We start from the raw sequence: 16,222 nt of genomic DNA on the forward strand, positions 1-16,222 counted from the left end.
GCCAAAGGTTGAGCCGCTGAACCGTGATCAGATTTGCACCTTGCGCTACCTGCAGGCGCTGGGCACATGCTGCGGCTTCGCCTTTCGTGCGCCCTAATTGCAGTCGCAACTGAGAGCCAAACAAATCACGTTAAACAATGGCAGTCAAGTGCTGCTTCTTGGCAGGTAGCTGCCAGCAGGATATGCCTCGACTCCTGCACCGCCACCATCAGTGTTCGGTTTCAGCTGTCCCGTGGTGAGACAAGGAGATGGACATGGACACGGACTCTGGTCAGCGGGTGCACTTCTAGCGCTCGTTTTGCGGTTTTGAGCACAAGTGTTCCCAGAAACCGAAATGTATGTAAATACGTCTACATTGATCGCGTGCCAGGCTCTGCTGCTTGGCCAGGCTGAGGGCAAATCAGAACTGCTGCTGTTTAAGGAGCTTACTAAATGCTAGTCATGTAGTTCAATTATAATTTACATAGTTCGTTTATAGCATAATCATAGCTGCTTCAATTTAGTAATGTTCAAGCCAACCCATATCAAAGCACATCATTGGCCAGCTATAAATAGTATTTGTTTCGAGCCAGGACTAAATATTTTCCCACAAGCCCACTCGCAGGAGCAGCCTGCAAGCATCCTGTCAGGAAGTGATCTTTTGATCCGGAAACTATAAAATTGCTTTGGCTGCCACAACAAAATCTGTGTGTTTGGGCTCCTGGCACGCAAGCACCACTGAAACGCCATGAAATGAACCACCTGCGACAGCCGAGCAGGAGAGCAGGCGAACAAGCATGCAGCTCAGCTCAATTGGAAATAGGGCGAGCGCAATACCTTAAATAGGGGTTTGCCAGGGGCGTGGATAGAGTCGGTCGAGTAGGGAAAATAAAAAGCGCAATTAGTGTTTGCTTTAAAATTAAATTTTAATTGGAGCTGCCGGCTCCTGGGGTGGTTGCTGAGAAACTTTGAGCGACGCAGCTTCTAAAATTAGACATGTGCTCGGCAAGACACGCCGACTTTTGACAGTTGTCAATTGAAACATTTTCGAACATTTCGAAACACTTCGGATATATCAATTTCTCACCTCAACTGAATCACAGCGCGCAGCGCTACGGCTTCGACGAGGACGGGGACCCTCGCCTGCATTCGGGGGCGATCGTATTACCACGCAGCCTAATCCGTTTGTTGACAAAATAAATACGCGGAAATTCCGAAAAGGGTGATCCCGCCATGCAGGCAGCCGCTCTTCTCTAACTAGATACCCCTTATAATTAATTGCCTCCTCCAGCAAGCTGAAATTTATGCGCGTCAACAGCGATTAGGCGGCAAATGAAGGGGATAGACACATGCCAACGGACTACAGCCGCAGACACAGCTCCAGTTCCCGTTTCAGCTGTGGCTCCATCTCCATGTAGATGTCTAAATTATTTATAGAGAGAGAGAGTGGATCATGTAAAGACTGCCTTAAAGATCAGTTAATAGTTTGATTGGGCATACAAATCTGAGATAGGGTAAAAACTTTGTCTGAAGCTAGATATTCCAGGGCTTTGTTAGAGGTAATGTAGTTACAATTAACGTATATAGAATAGGGAGTCCAACTTCGATTACTTAGTCGATTAAGTCTTTCATCTAGTAAAATCCTCATATCCTATTTCGCTTTTCATTTCTGCTCAATTACACTCATATCTCAAGTCAGACATTTCTTAAGTAAAAGAACAGTATGCCATACGCGCCGCAGGATATGAGCGCAATAAAGGAAATTAATGCACTTACTGATAGCCGCCTGGCATATAGGGAATTGCGATTTGGAAAGACGAGCTGCAGCTGAAAATGTGGGCATGTAATTTACGTGACATTTATCGCCCGCTGGCGAATAAAATGCAAACAGGACAGTCGCCAAACGCATTACACGGCTAAGCTGTGAATATCCTTTAAGTAGCAGCGAAGCTGGGCAACGACGTGGCGCTATTCCCTTAACCCTTTGCCGGCTGCCAGCAGCAAACCCCCGCCTCGACCAGCCGGGCAATTGGTGAAGTTTTCGTAAACATTTTGCACGACTGCCAGAGGACGGAGATAAGCTTATGTGAACTATTGCCGGATAGATAAACAAAAGCTGTGCCAACACACACACACACACAGAGATACACACACGCGGCATGTATGGCCTGCCATGCGGCCGGGCTGGGGATCGGTCAAACTTGGAGTTTGCGTAAATGATATCCCGTGGCGAAAGGATTTTCTTTATAGGCCGCTGCACACTTTAGCAACACTCAGGTCTCGGCACTCAACACTCAACACTCGACTCGTCGCGATTGTCTTGCAGCCGCAACCCTTGCCGCATGTCCTGAGACGTCCTGCCCGACGTCTATTTATGTCCTTTTTGCATATTACTTACTCGACTGCTCACAGTGGGACGTTTGCTGTGTTGCGATGTGTGCTGTTGCTGTTGTTGTAGTTGTTGTTGTTGTTGTTGTGCAACTTCCTATTATGCTATTTATCATAATTTTTCAATTTAACACCGTTTCATAGAGACATTGTCCTGCATGTCCTGTGGATAGTTGCCTCAATGTTTACTTGCGCAAACATCCTTTGACAAAGTTTCCGCATTGTCCAGTTGCTTTGATGGCTTAGCCTCTACTTTCACAATTTTGCATTCTCATCGATCCATCTTTTGCTAGCTGCCAATGTGTTTGCTCAGCTCCCGTTATCCTTCAGCACAGCCGCATCTGCATCGCATCCCATCGCATCACATCGCATCGCATCGCAACGCAACGCATCCTGGGTTTCAATTCCGCGTTAAGGACTCTGTTATTAATGAGCATTTTGACACTTACGTCTTGACATTTGCACAGCTGCTCGTTTGTCTTAGGACTTGCTTACGGTCATTTCTCGAGCAAATGTTACCCCAGAGATAATAGTCAACGAGATGCAATAGCAAAAGGTCAACTGACCTCGGCCATTTGAATAAAACTGTAATTATGTTTGCATTTTACTACGGGTCACTCAATTGATCACCTAGAAGCAGCGACTTGGCAAACTTAGGATAGTGTTTGCCTCCTGAAAACGTTATGATATGTTGATCATAAATATATACATAATATGAAATATTTCTTATATACTCTGGAAACTTTGTGAATCAGCAAATGCCATCAAAATAAATGGATATATACAATGTCTCAGCTCCCATAGTCTAGGAACTGAACCAACTCTATCGAATAATGTTTATTTAGCAATGTGATCATCCCTAATTTATCATCGGATAAGCAATTGACTATGATAATATATTACAGAGATACCAAGTTTATTACTATAAATTATTGATAACTGACTATAATAATATATACCAGAAACATCAATTGTTATTTCTTATAGAATAACAGTTTATTCATTGCTTAGCTCCAGTGAAAGTCTTGCCTACTTCTTCAGCTAACTTTGACTATGTTGCTTAACAGCCGAGTGTAATCAAATTAATAGAGAAATTCAAATGGGTAAGAAAAACAAATAGACTGTTCTGAGCCATAGGCGAGCTAACAGTCCACCCCTTCAGGCCGGCGCAGCGCAGCTCTGACCAGTGTCCAGTCTACGGGCAGGCAGCTGCCTCTGCTGGACTTACCCCGTATGCTGGCCGCCAGAGATCCCTGGGCTGAGCCGAGGCACAATTCCCGTGCGGTATGTGCGTCTTTGTGCGGATTGTTTGCCTTCAATTTGACTACAAACCATAATTTATCTTTTCAGACGTGTTGGCTCGCTGGTCAGCCGATGCGACAATGTGAAAGGAGCCAGCGTCAAGGATTATTGATTATGCAAAGTGCCCGAACCGGACAATGGCGAGAGAAACAAAGGGCTTAAGCAAAGAAAAAGGATGTGTGTATGTAAAAAATAAAAATAAGAATAAGAATATACCAAAGGGTTGCAAACTGGACAGCAGACAGAAAATTATGAAATATTCAACCAGGTACATAATAGCCGACGGAATCCATCTGAAATGAAAAGTATCCCCTTACAGGGCCAGCGCGTGTGTTTATGGCTATTAAAGAGATAATAGTTTCTGACTGACTGATGCAACGGTCTTGATGGTCAGTTTCGCTATTTTGGCATGGTTAATTATTATCCTGCGTCCTGGCTGAGTGTGAGAAAGTTGCGCCTAATGATGCACAGATTCCGATGGACATTGCCAACTGGACACCGAGAGGCGAGCGAAAGGCTTCAGCTGTTGATGGATGCTGACGGATTAGGGCCGTAATTAATGATGTGCGCGTCTTGGGTGTGAAATCTTTCACAAATTGACCAGATCAATGGAGAGCAAAAGCTACAAAGGTGCTGACCAGAAGGTTGACAATATGTGAACCTTCATTTCGGTATTCACTTTCCCAAGCCATCTATCACCTCCTGCTACGCCCCATTTATACTCAATTTTATACTGTAATTCCAAATGAAGTTCGCATATATTTAATCTGAATTTATGTATATTTAAATTTTGTCATTCGATTTATTCTCTTCTGCTTTACATTTATTTTTTTATAAATATTGAATTATCCATTCATAACTTTTTATCCATTTAATGGATCTATAAGCTGGTTTGCAATTGGCTTTGTTATAGCGATTCATTCATTGCATATAAAATTATACATCCATGTGAAGTGCACAGATGATGAGTCTCGAGTGTCCTAAGCATTATCCTTTTACGCCTTTTGTCTGGCAAGGAAAGCAGAAAAAATGCGAAAATGAGGCTAAACCTCACTCACTACTCTACATAAATTAAAGCTTATTTGTTTGATAATCTCAGTTGTTTCTATTGCGTTAAAAATATATAAAAAGAAAGCAAATGAACAAATACTAAAAATTTAATAATTAATTAATAATTATTTAGATTTTTAATTTATAATATTTTTCTTTTAATTTACATAATTTAAATTTCTTATTCTCTGCTTAATCTCTGTTTCCCCAATATTTCCAATTGGCTGTTTATTCTCCTTTTTAGCTCCTTTTAGTGTAACGGCTCTCAAGCTAATCAAATTTTTGCATATTCTGTAGTTTGTCCACATTTCAATAGAATCTAGAATACCAAACCAATTCAACATCATCTAATCGAATCGTAAGCAGTCCGTTTTGAGTCTTGCCATCGCTGCATTTTTTGTTTGGGTCCTTCAGCCGAGTGTCCCAAAACTATTTAGATTTTATGTGACTTAGAGAAGCGGAAGGAAACGGTAATTCAATCGAAACTCCCGACACGGACAGCTTGCGGTCAAACAAAAGAGAGAGGGGGGAGAGAGAGAGAGAGAGTGTGTGTAAGGTATAGAGCGAGCGGCGCATAAAGTACCGAAGAATTATTGCCGAAATGGCTTAAGGAAAAGATTTTCAAGATAATGGGCAGCCGGCTAATATCAATATCCTTTGACAAGATCTACGGAGTCCTCAAGCTGTGCTCATTAAACGGTATTTTTGTGGCCAGCCCGAGCCCATTGTATCTCAGAGTTTGCATCTTGTTAGCTCGGTGAGAGTATGTGTGTGAGTGTGTGTGTGTGTGTGTGGGACAACAAGGGTGCACGTTAGACAACATTTACAGCTTCCTTGGCGACAATTTGCGGTTGGCCATAGAGAAGAGCAGCAAGCGCAGCATCCATCTATGCCTCAACTGCCGCAGACAAAAAGCAACCTTTGTTTGCATTTTGGGTTCGGAGTTGGGTCTCGTGGGATCGTGCGACTCCTGCAGCAGCCGCTCCTGAGTGCCTCAATGTGACAGCGCGTGCAAAAGGCGAGGGAGGGCAGTTTGGCGGCAGCTAATGTGCATCTAATATGAATATGTATCTATTGTTCGAGCCACTCAAAATGAGCGGCATTGTTGCACAGCGTGGGACACTGGCGAAAACCGCAGCTACACTCAGCGAAATGTTGCTCTTAAAACTATAGTATGTGCTAATCAGCTGAAAACGCAGCTACACAAAGAGAAAAGTAATGTGGGAAGGAGGAAATCTAGTTCGATATTCCAGATGTTTTATAGATGTTTGTAAAATAAATTTACAAGTATTCAAATATGGCTTAAGGAATCAAATTTAATTCAACTTGATATTTTATTCTTTGTTAAGTGTGACAAATTTAATATTTAGTTAGAGTGCTTGTTTATAAATAGTAGCACGTCTAGTTTGCCTGATTAACGTGCACAACAATTGCAATTATCAATGGCAAATTCTCGACTTCGCAATCGATTTGCTGCTGTTCATGCTCAACTAAGCAGCTGCTGGACGGCGCTCTTTGGCGTCTTTAATCTCAATCGCGGTTCAGCGTAAACCTAATTGAAATTGTTCACCCTAAAAATTGATGTCACCAAAGATCGACATTTGCTGCATACAGATCAGGACCAAAAGTTCAGCATGGAACAGCAGCAGCAGCAGCAGCTATACTTATAGAGCTATACTTATAGAATCGAGTTAATCGAGGCATACCAGAAAAAATAACTCAAAAGCAACAACAATCACACTTGCCGTTACTATCTATGCGACTTATATAAACCATTTGCGATTATTATGAATAAAGCGCGCTGATAAGGCAGGCAAGAGTCTGACATATGGTCGTACATAATATGTATTACATATGCATACATATATTATTATAGTTTGAGTACTTGTACACATTCTTTGAGTGCTATTTGGCTGCTAATTATGAGCGGAGGCATTTCGGTTGAACATTTCATTTGCTATGCAATTTTGTTTACATTTGTAGACAGACAATTGACGGGCTGTCATAAACAACAAAATATGCGCTGCTGTCGGGAGGGGCGGTGCGGCTGGCTATAGGGGGTGGAGCGTGGCAGTTGGAGAGCACTTTTGATGAAAAACGAACGCGCACAAGTCGACGCTTAAAAGCAGGTCAATCGACCTCGGTCCAGCGTTCTTTTTTAATGGGGCTTATCAGTTGCTCAAAAGAAACAAAATGCTTCTTATCAACAAACTGTCTGCAGCAATAGCAACAACAACAACACTTGAGTGGCTGCCAGCAATACATAAATATATGTGTTTATAAGTAAAAATGTGTATATATAATATACATACAGCTGGTAAATAGCATATGTACTCAGATCTCTGTATATTCTGGCTCCCTTTATAGCATATGAATTATTTTGCTTGTCTGGAAGTTTTTTTTTTTTTTTTCATTTTATTTTTTACATTTGAATCTGCAGAAATTGCAATACGAATATCAAAGAGGTAAAGTAAGCAAATGATACTTGAAATTATATATATGTAAATATATGGATTGATCTCGTTGGACTTCATCTAACCATCCGGTTATTTATAATTATAGCTTAAAGATTTGCCTATTTTTTTATGCAAGACAGATTGCAAATAACATATAAAACAATAAAAAAAAAAAAATATATATATATATATATATTCATGTATTTATTTAAAATAAAATACTTTTCCAGTTTTTGCCTCAGTTTATTTAATATTTTTAAATAGCTGTAAACTTTTATTTGCTATTAAAAGTTTTCATAATTTTTCTAACTTTATTTTGATAACTTTTGTATTAAATATTAAAATGTACTATCTCAAAATCTAATTGACTTTATTATTCAAATACTTCATGATTCACCATGAGTGCGTCAAATTTAAGCATAATAAAATTGGCTCATAATCAAAAATTCCTAATGCTTGTTGAACAGCTTAACTGAGACTTTTTTCCACATTTAATTTCTGTTTAATATGTAATTGAAATGTGCTCTAAGCCGTTGTCGTTGTCGACGTTGCCATGGGTACTTATTTAATAAGCCGCAATGACAATGAGCAAATACTAAGCAGACCGCCTCCTCTACGGCCCTCACCCCTCTGTTGCTGCACCTTCCCCCTGCACTGCGTTCGTTTCATCGCTGAAAAGTTTAAGCGATTAGTGCAATTTAGCGAAAATAACACGTAAAATTGCGCGCTTCAACGCCTTTTCAATGGCACTCGAAATTCACACACACACACACACACATATGCACTCACTCACACACTCGCACAACGTGACAAGTGCTCGTCTAATAGGCCACAGAGATAGTGACAATTGGCAAGGGCTGATGCTACGGTGCGCCCCGTTGAGCGTGGTTCGAGTCGCGTTGACTGAGGCAAGGGGCAAGGGAAACTTGTCTCACACGCCCACAACAGTGGCAACAACCCTCTGGGAGAGTGTTAAAAACCTTATAGACAATGCCAACAATTGCAGATCCTCACAATCGGATTGCTATGCTAATCGTCTCATTCGGCTGCGTAAAACTCAATGAGCATTCAAGAGCTAGTTGAGTGTAAAGAAAAAAGAAACTCTCAATGACAGCATCCAGGTTGCTTCTTTCCTTTGTGCGAGAGGGTTGCGAGACAGTAGCTGGCAATAGAAAACAAACAAAGAGGCAGCCAAGATCTCGTAATCCTTTCAATGTGCCACTTAAGCCGATCAGGCGTGGCGAGTTGAAGACGCAAAGAGACCAAAACCCTTGCACCCGATCGAACCCTATGGCCAAGGTCTGGGACCCTGCGCGTGCAACAGCCTCCGCTTCCATAGTGGACCATTTAGTGTGCGTGTGTGTGTGTGAGTGTGTGAGTGTGCGGTTCGTCGGCTCTTTAACCCATTTAGGCTCGAAACGGAGTTAGCTCGACAAATTAGGGCACTCAGCATCCGCATCAGCACCATCGTCGTCATCATCCTTGTGCCTTTTGGGCTATCATTGAAATCGGGTTTGGTTTTGGGCTGTTTTGTTTGCTTTTTAATGCCCGAGATCAAAATGTTTGCACCGAAGGGTTGATCTTGTTGATCTTGTTCAGCGCCTTCTTCCTCTTTGTGTGTTGGTCCATATTATCGCTCTGCCATGATATTCTCCTGGTTTGATTTATATCTGCATTGCCGATCTCGATTCGGGCTGCCCGAATGCTCAGGCTCTCCGACTGCTGTTTATTTAGTTTGACTTTTGCACTTTCATCTCTGGGTTTGCTTGTGTTTTTGTTTTTTATTTTCTCAGACTCCACGTGCCATTAGATCTTCGAGGTCGGTCGTTATATTTTAATTGACGTGTGTGCGTGTGTTTGAGTTGTAAACTCTTTGTGACGGAGTCCATAAATATATAATTCAATTACATTTTTCATACAATAATAAGAATAATATTTGTAGATATCAAATATGAATATATTTTTAGAAATATGTATATAGATTATATACAGAGACATATTTAGAAAATATATTGTATTTATATGTACTAGATTGTATTAAAAATATTTATGTCTAATATTACTACAATATATTAATAGTTTTAATATTGGATATACAACTTTTAAAGGATCAATTCTTTATATAGAATATGTTGTCCCATCTCTCTCTCTCTCCGTCTCTCTCTCTCTCACTTACTCACTTTGCATCCCTCTTTCATCATTGAATTAATTATTTTAAATGTTTCTCCACATATCTTATCCGTCCCATTCCAAAATATCTTCTCAAAGCTCACTCTATCTCTCACGCCTATTCTCATCTCCATCACCTTTGCAAAGTTCAAAAGCTGGCTCGAAATTGCGTTTATGTAATCCTATTCTATTTCGAACATAATGAATCCTTTTTAGCTAATTATACAAAACACAGGCCTAAGCTGTTCTGTAAAGCTTTCGCGGGGAAATCTTTTGATTGATGTTGGCATTGTTTTGGTTTGTCAGGCCGATAAGTTATGCAACGCAATTGCGATTCGAATTACACCTGGTGGGGTTGGGCGCAGACATCTGAATGCCCATACGTACATACATCTATACGAAGGGGCGCAACAATAGGCGGCTGCCATTTCAAATCTCCATTGCAGAGGCAAACAGATTATTTTCATAAATTAGACTTTATTAATCATTAAGACGCCAGCATGAGGCAGTAGGCAAGTAGCTGTCGCTGCCCATCCTCAGACGGGACAGTTGAAGGACAACGAGTTGAGCGCGCATCCCTTTGCGCGAAAGGATATTGTGCAGCGGTCGGCTTACAAACTGGACATTGGTCAGCGCATTGGTCAGTCACGCACGTAATTTTCGCATGTCCTTTGGGACGCGCTCGGGACACCCAACGGGATCAGAGGTCAGCACCGTACTTTTGAGCATTTCTTCTCACAGTAAGCGAACCAGTACGAATTCGAGTTCTGAGCACTCGTCCTGCAAACAGCAGGAAACTTAAGACGTTTTCACGTTGAATTTTAATGATTTTTATATTCAAATTAGCTTTGCGCGCCCTTCCCAAAGTGCGCAGTTTTCCATTCCATTCCTCTACTCTCCTCTCCATTCCCGTTTGGCCGGCTTGCTGCCAGGGGAGTGTCCGAGTCCCAGTTGTCCTCATAGGTCAAGCTGCGCGAATATTTTCAAAATGGCTCCAGTCGCTTGTGCGCCTCACATTGCAACAGTTCCGCCAAAAAAGGGTCAAGGCTTGAAAGGGCAACATTTCCGTGTGTGTTGCGTGAGTTGCCAAGAAGCCATTTTGTTGAAATGTAACCAACCATCGAGTGCTAAAGTGAGTCAGCCTTGTTAGCAGCTAATGGATGAATATTCTCGCTAGAAAGTTTTTCGCATTTTCCATTTTCGCACAATCTAAAATTATTCGTTCTATGTTGGCAAAACCTTTGACTTTTCTCAGCTAATGTAGCACAATTAAAGCGAGTGCTATACTACTATTACTATGCCGTCTTTGCGGGCATCCTTCAAAGCGTTTCTTAGTGCGCGGCCAACCCAAGTGGCGCGCGAGTTCCGTATAACTAATTATCCGCACAGACATCCGGCGTTTCTGCACTTAAAAAAGTATTCCAAAACCTATTTCAGTGAACTTATCGTGGACCTCAAGCGTTGACTCGTGGTGCTCATAAAATTGTTTGTTCATTTATAACTTTATACATTTTTTATACCCTGAACCCATTGAAAATGGGAAATCAGGGTATAATGGTTTTGTTAAAAGTATGTAACAGGCAGAAGGAGGCGTGGCAGACCCCACAAAGTATATATATTCTTGATCAGGGCGACGAGCTGAGTCGATTTGGCCCTGTCCGTCTGTCTGTCCGTCCGTCCGTCCGTCCGTCCGTCCGTCCGTCCGTCCGTCCGTCCGTCCGTCCGTATGTATGAACGCGTCGATTTCAGAAGATATAAGAGCTAGAGACTTCAAATTTTTTTAAAAATGTTCGTAATTACAGCGCGCATATCAAGTTTATCATTAAAAATCGATAACTCATCCCGATCTTTTTTTATCGATAAAAAACCTTATCGAAAACCAGTTATAAAATTATATCTTCTACACCCTTATTGCTAGAGTCTCCAAATTTTTAATGTATGCTTATATGCAATTTATACAATTTCGGTTTTTGTTAAAATTTACCCCCCACTCTTAAATTCACCCCCTCACCATCACTTTTGTAAAAAGCGTATTTCAAATACTAGAGACTTGGGCTTTGGAATATACACACATATTCACCATATGATTACGCTCTAAAAGTTTCATTAAGATCGTATGTCTACAAAAGAAATTATTTAACAAATAAATTCTCATAATTTTGCCTACACTGCAGCGCAGCCCAAGCGCAGTCGCTGCTTACTGCGCAGTTAGCAGAGCGCAGGCTTATGCGTGCGTGTGGAAGCATGTGTATGTATGTGTGCATAAAAGAAGTGCAGAATGATTAGAATATCAGCTTGGAGGGTTCAGGGTATCTCCTAGTCGAGCAGTCTCGACTGGAGCTTTCTTACTTGTTTTGTTTTGTTTTTGTTTTGTTTCTAGAGCAGCGACCGTCCAAATGTTTTTTTCATGGCTTTTAATGGCTTTTTAACGGCCTGGGCGACGTGTTTGTTTGCTTTTTAATGGTAACATCTTGACCAGGCCCGCTGACACCTGCAGCTCAATTTGGTGACAACTTTGGGTCACTGTGAGGTGGGTCTTTGTTCCAAAGATCTTGCTAATTTGCTCGCATCTATGAGTGCGACTATCTGACTCTCTGACGGTTGCAACTGCAATGCCCTGGCGCTGTTGGCGCTGGCCAAACACAGCGTTTGTTTGTTGCTGTCAAGCGCTTTGAGGTGGACCGCCTTACCTGGAACTATTTACAGGTAGTGCACTTCCGGAACTGCTGCCGGCCATAAAATGAGGAAGAAGAAGATGAAGAAAACACAACGTTTGTTCAACTTTAATGAAGATAAATCTCGTTATGTGTTAGTTTCGCTGGAACAGGAAAGTATCTGTCGGATATGAATTTCTTGATGCAGTTTGTAGCTGTGTTTTGGTTTGAAATTTCACCTTTTGACACCCAACAGTGACTCTCTCTCCACCTCTCCTTTCTCCATCTCTCTCTCTCTCTCTTTCTCTCTGTCTATGTCGCCTTCGCGAGTTTCGTTTGACATGTAAATTAATAAACTGCCCGGCCACAGCAGGCTAACAGGCGCGTAACAGTCAATTATTTGCATTTGTGTACGGCAGGCAGATCCTGTTTCGGCTGCAGCCAGCATCGGCAGCATCCAGTTTCGGCATCATCATTATTAACACTTTCCACGGCTCTGCACAGCACTTGAACTTGGCTATCAGCTGCTGCTGCTCTGCTGCTCTGTTGCTCTGCTGCTACTCCTGCTGCTGCTGTTGTTGTTGTTGTTTTTGTAATTTCATATAATTACACCATCAAGTTGACTGATGACACGAAATGAATCCTTGTCGCTCCCTTACAACACGATCTGCATAAATTCATAATTTTTCTTTAGCTTCGCGCTGGCCCACAGCCGAACCCCTTTTTTCGGTTTAGCGGGTTGTTCTTGGATCTAGGGATAAAGGTTTGACTTTCACGTAGGCTTGAAATATCTTTACTTATGTATGTAAATGATATAACTGCCTGTTCTGTGTATTAAACTCACGTTTCATATTTATTTAAGTAAATTATTTAGCTAATATTTTCATCAAATTGAATAATATTGTGAATTCATTGGAAAACCCAAGGCAAGTCATGTATTAATAAAAATAAAAAAGTAAATCAATTGCAAAGTATAGAAAAACTTAAGTAATTCAGAGGGGTTCTTCATTACTTTTTTAAGCTTTTCAAAATGAATTACATTTGAAGTTAAGCTCTCATCCACAGTCTTAAGCCTAACATATGCAGATACCTTTACCATATAATGGATCTATATTTTAAAATATATTCCTTCTGGAACATCATTTAGCAAATACGTAAATTATTACACCATATTTATATAATAATTAAAGGCTTAAACCATTCCTTAGTTTTAAGCAGATCGTAAAGTTCCAGTCTTGGATTTTCAGCATCTTTCATGTATGGGAACTGTACGTGAGTCTTAAGAAATGTTTCTTATAATGTAAATGGAAATCGTAGAGACTGCTCGCCGCCAAGGTGCAGAGCAATTGTAAAGAGATAAACCATATGGTGTTTGTGCTCTGTGCTAATGCGTTTTGCTGTGCCACCTCTGGCCTGGAGTCGATCTGTCATAAGGCACAATTCGAATGTCAAAATTTCTGACACTTCAATTTCTTGCAAAAAAAAAAGAACGAAATAGAGAAAATGAAAAAGTAAAAGCAGACGAGCCAAATGTGCGACAAATGAGCAGCGTGCGCGTTTCCTCTGGCGGCAGGAGGACGAGAATGCCAGGACGAGAATGGGAATGAGCTGGAGTGAAGGCTGTGTGTAGGTGCAGCCGTTGCTGGGCAGAAGGACATGCGCCTGTCACTGGCGCGTTGTCATGCGTCAAAAAGAGGCGCACATAGAGAGCCAGGCAGCGGAGCTGAAGTCAAAGCAAACAACATGAAAAGGCACAGGAAAATTAAATTGAAAATTTCAGCGCAGAGCAACCAGGTTGCGCACAGTTGACTCTTTTGATAAACACACACACACACACATTTATGCTTTCATGTGAAGAAATGATTTTCTGGCAGCCTTTTGCTCATTGCAAAAATGCTGATTGCAACTGCCAGTGACAACAACAAACATACACATACATATATAGACACATATACATATACGCAGTCAGACAACATCAGCAGCACACGGCGACACATGAGCCCGACATTTCCGCCTTTGAGGCCGCAGCCGCAGCCGCAAAAGGACATGCGCCAAAAAAAAAAGGAGCAAAGGAAATGAAAAATTTTATAAATCTAGATTTATAAAACTGACGAACTTATAAATACCCTGACTGAGCAAGCAATAGGAAATATAAGCAATAAATGAACCTTGTAAATGCCTGAAGTAAATAAAATTATAAATAGAGCAACTTGGGCAATAATATCTGACTAAGTAATACTCTAGTAATTGCAGTTGATACTTCACTTTCTTAAATAGAAAATGATTACAAGAAAATATAACTGAAAGAGAATCTATGATATGTTCTATATAAAGGTCTGAACACCTATATATAGTGTAAGGATTAAAGAAAAATAATTGGAATATATAAATAAATTATATAAATTGCTAAAGATTTATTAAAAAACGTCTTAGTAGCTTAACTCTTTATATATTTTATGAATCAATTTTATAATATATGTGATTCACATTTCAACATTCAAATCCCCAATATACCTTACAATTAAGTCGCATATTTTTTGAGAGTATATATAAATATCAGTATCCATGTCGGCAACGGCTTGGCTTTGTGCTGCTGAAAGTGGAACGCGTTGTCAAATAAAACCGCGTCAACCTGGAGCATTGACTTTTCCAAAACAAAATGGCGGCCCGTCATGCAGCCTGACTTTAAGAGCGGTTGAAAATGTTGTGGAAAAAAGCGCAACTCAACGCGGACGCTCACCTGTGTCAGACGCAGGACACGGGCGGCACTCAGCGCAGGACACTTCAGGCGACGCGACGCTAAAACAAACAAACTTTTAATATAGTTGAAATAAAAAAGGAGAAATGAAAACTACAAATCACATTTCCTGTGCAGCGTCAACTTCCTGTTGGTACACAAAAATCACCAAGTCACTTTTTCACACGGCACTGTCTCTATCTCTGTCTCTTTCTCTGTTTCTGTCTCTGCTGTCATGTGACGAACAACTGGAAAATCAAACGAACCTGCCACAGCTGGCCGCAGCTTTGATGTTGCATGCCACGTCGCGACGTCTATTTTCCGCTGTGTGTCGCTTAATTGTCAGTCAGACAGTTAGTCCGCTCGTCAAGGTAGCCCACAGTCCTGTTTCGGTCAGTCATGCACTCAATCTGTGGTCGGACAGGCATAGTGCACAGGATAACAAGCCAGCAAAGCAAATCAGCCCAGCCAAATGACTCAGGACTTGTCAGCCGGGCCACCCCTCCCGCAGAGTCGGGGCGGAGTTCGAGTGCTCACACCCTCGCAGCCTCGCACTCTCGCACCCTCGCAGCCTTGCAACCGTTGCAGGAAGCTTGACTTCCTAAGCGGAACTTGCTGCGTTATCCTTCTATGGGAATTTCGAGTGTTTAGCTCGGGGGAGGTAAGTGCAGAGCACAGTTTCTCACAAGCAAAGGACACACAGTTTATGCTTAATGGGAACAGTCTAGAAAAGAACTCGAATGATAGTTATTATAAATGTGGGTTCAGTGTACCAGTTCAAAGACTTTAGGATCAAGTCCCTTTTAGCTTGAGATTCATTTTACTTCTAGCACAAATAAATTCGGAGATTTGATTAGCTGAGATTTTAAGGGTATTTTTTTGTAACTAGATATATATGTATATATTTTAACTTTAACTACTTTGTAAACGTAAATTATGTAAACTCCACTATATAGAAATAAAAATAGAACAGAAATAGTTCAATACTCCTAAATATCTCTCTGGTGCTACTCATATTTGGCTAAAGTTATAATAATAAATTTAAGGTTAAACAATTTCCTTGAACAATGGAAATCAACTCCAGAATATGAATGGCGTGCTTTCGGCCTAATCCAACACTCAGGGATAGCTAAGGCCACCTCTAATCACCTTGGCTGAACAAATTTGTCGAATTTGTTTGCCATTAAGTGGATGCATTCAAAAATACCATTATTGTATCGAAACGCACTCAAGCTATAGCCGCAGACGAACCGCACCTGCCAATCCAACTTTGGGCCCACAGAACGCGCCCAAAATGCTGTAAGCCCCAAATAAATCTAGCATAAAGATGCTTGACATTATTCAAAATACGGAACTACAAGATTCCACAAATGCTTGAGGAGGAGCAGATGACGAGCAAATGATGCGATAATGCCACGCCCAGCCCCTAGGCACAGAGCCGGCCCTCGCCCCACGCCCCACGCCCCGCCCGCGCCTCTCGCCCTTCC

General features: G+C 41.3%; 1 long non-coding RNA gene across 1 annotated transcript; it reads left to right on the plus strand.

Annotated features, from left to right (window-relative positions):
- The first annotated feature begins 683 nt into the window (after positions 1 to 683).
- On the plus strand, positions 684 to 4,419 carry LOC149270478 (uncharacterized). The gene is made up of 4 exons (XR_016268493.1): positions 684 to 3,470; positions 3,530 to 3,651; positions 3,718 to 3,937; positions 3,989 to 4,419. It is a non-coding gene; the product is annotated as an uncharacterized LOC149270478 (long non-coding RNA).
- The last annotated feature ends 11,803 nt before the right edge of the window (positions 4,420 to 16,222 follow it).

This window comes from Drosophila arizonae, chromosome 2, assembly GCF_054131065.1.
Source record: "Drosophila arizonae isolate 15081-1271.41 chromosome 2, UAZ_ARI_1.0, whole genome shotgun sequence".
Lineage (NCBI taxonomy): Eukaryota > Metazoa > Arthropoda > Insecta > Diptera > Drosophilidae > Drosophila > Drosophila arizonae.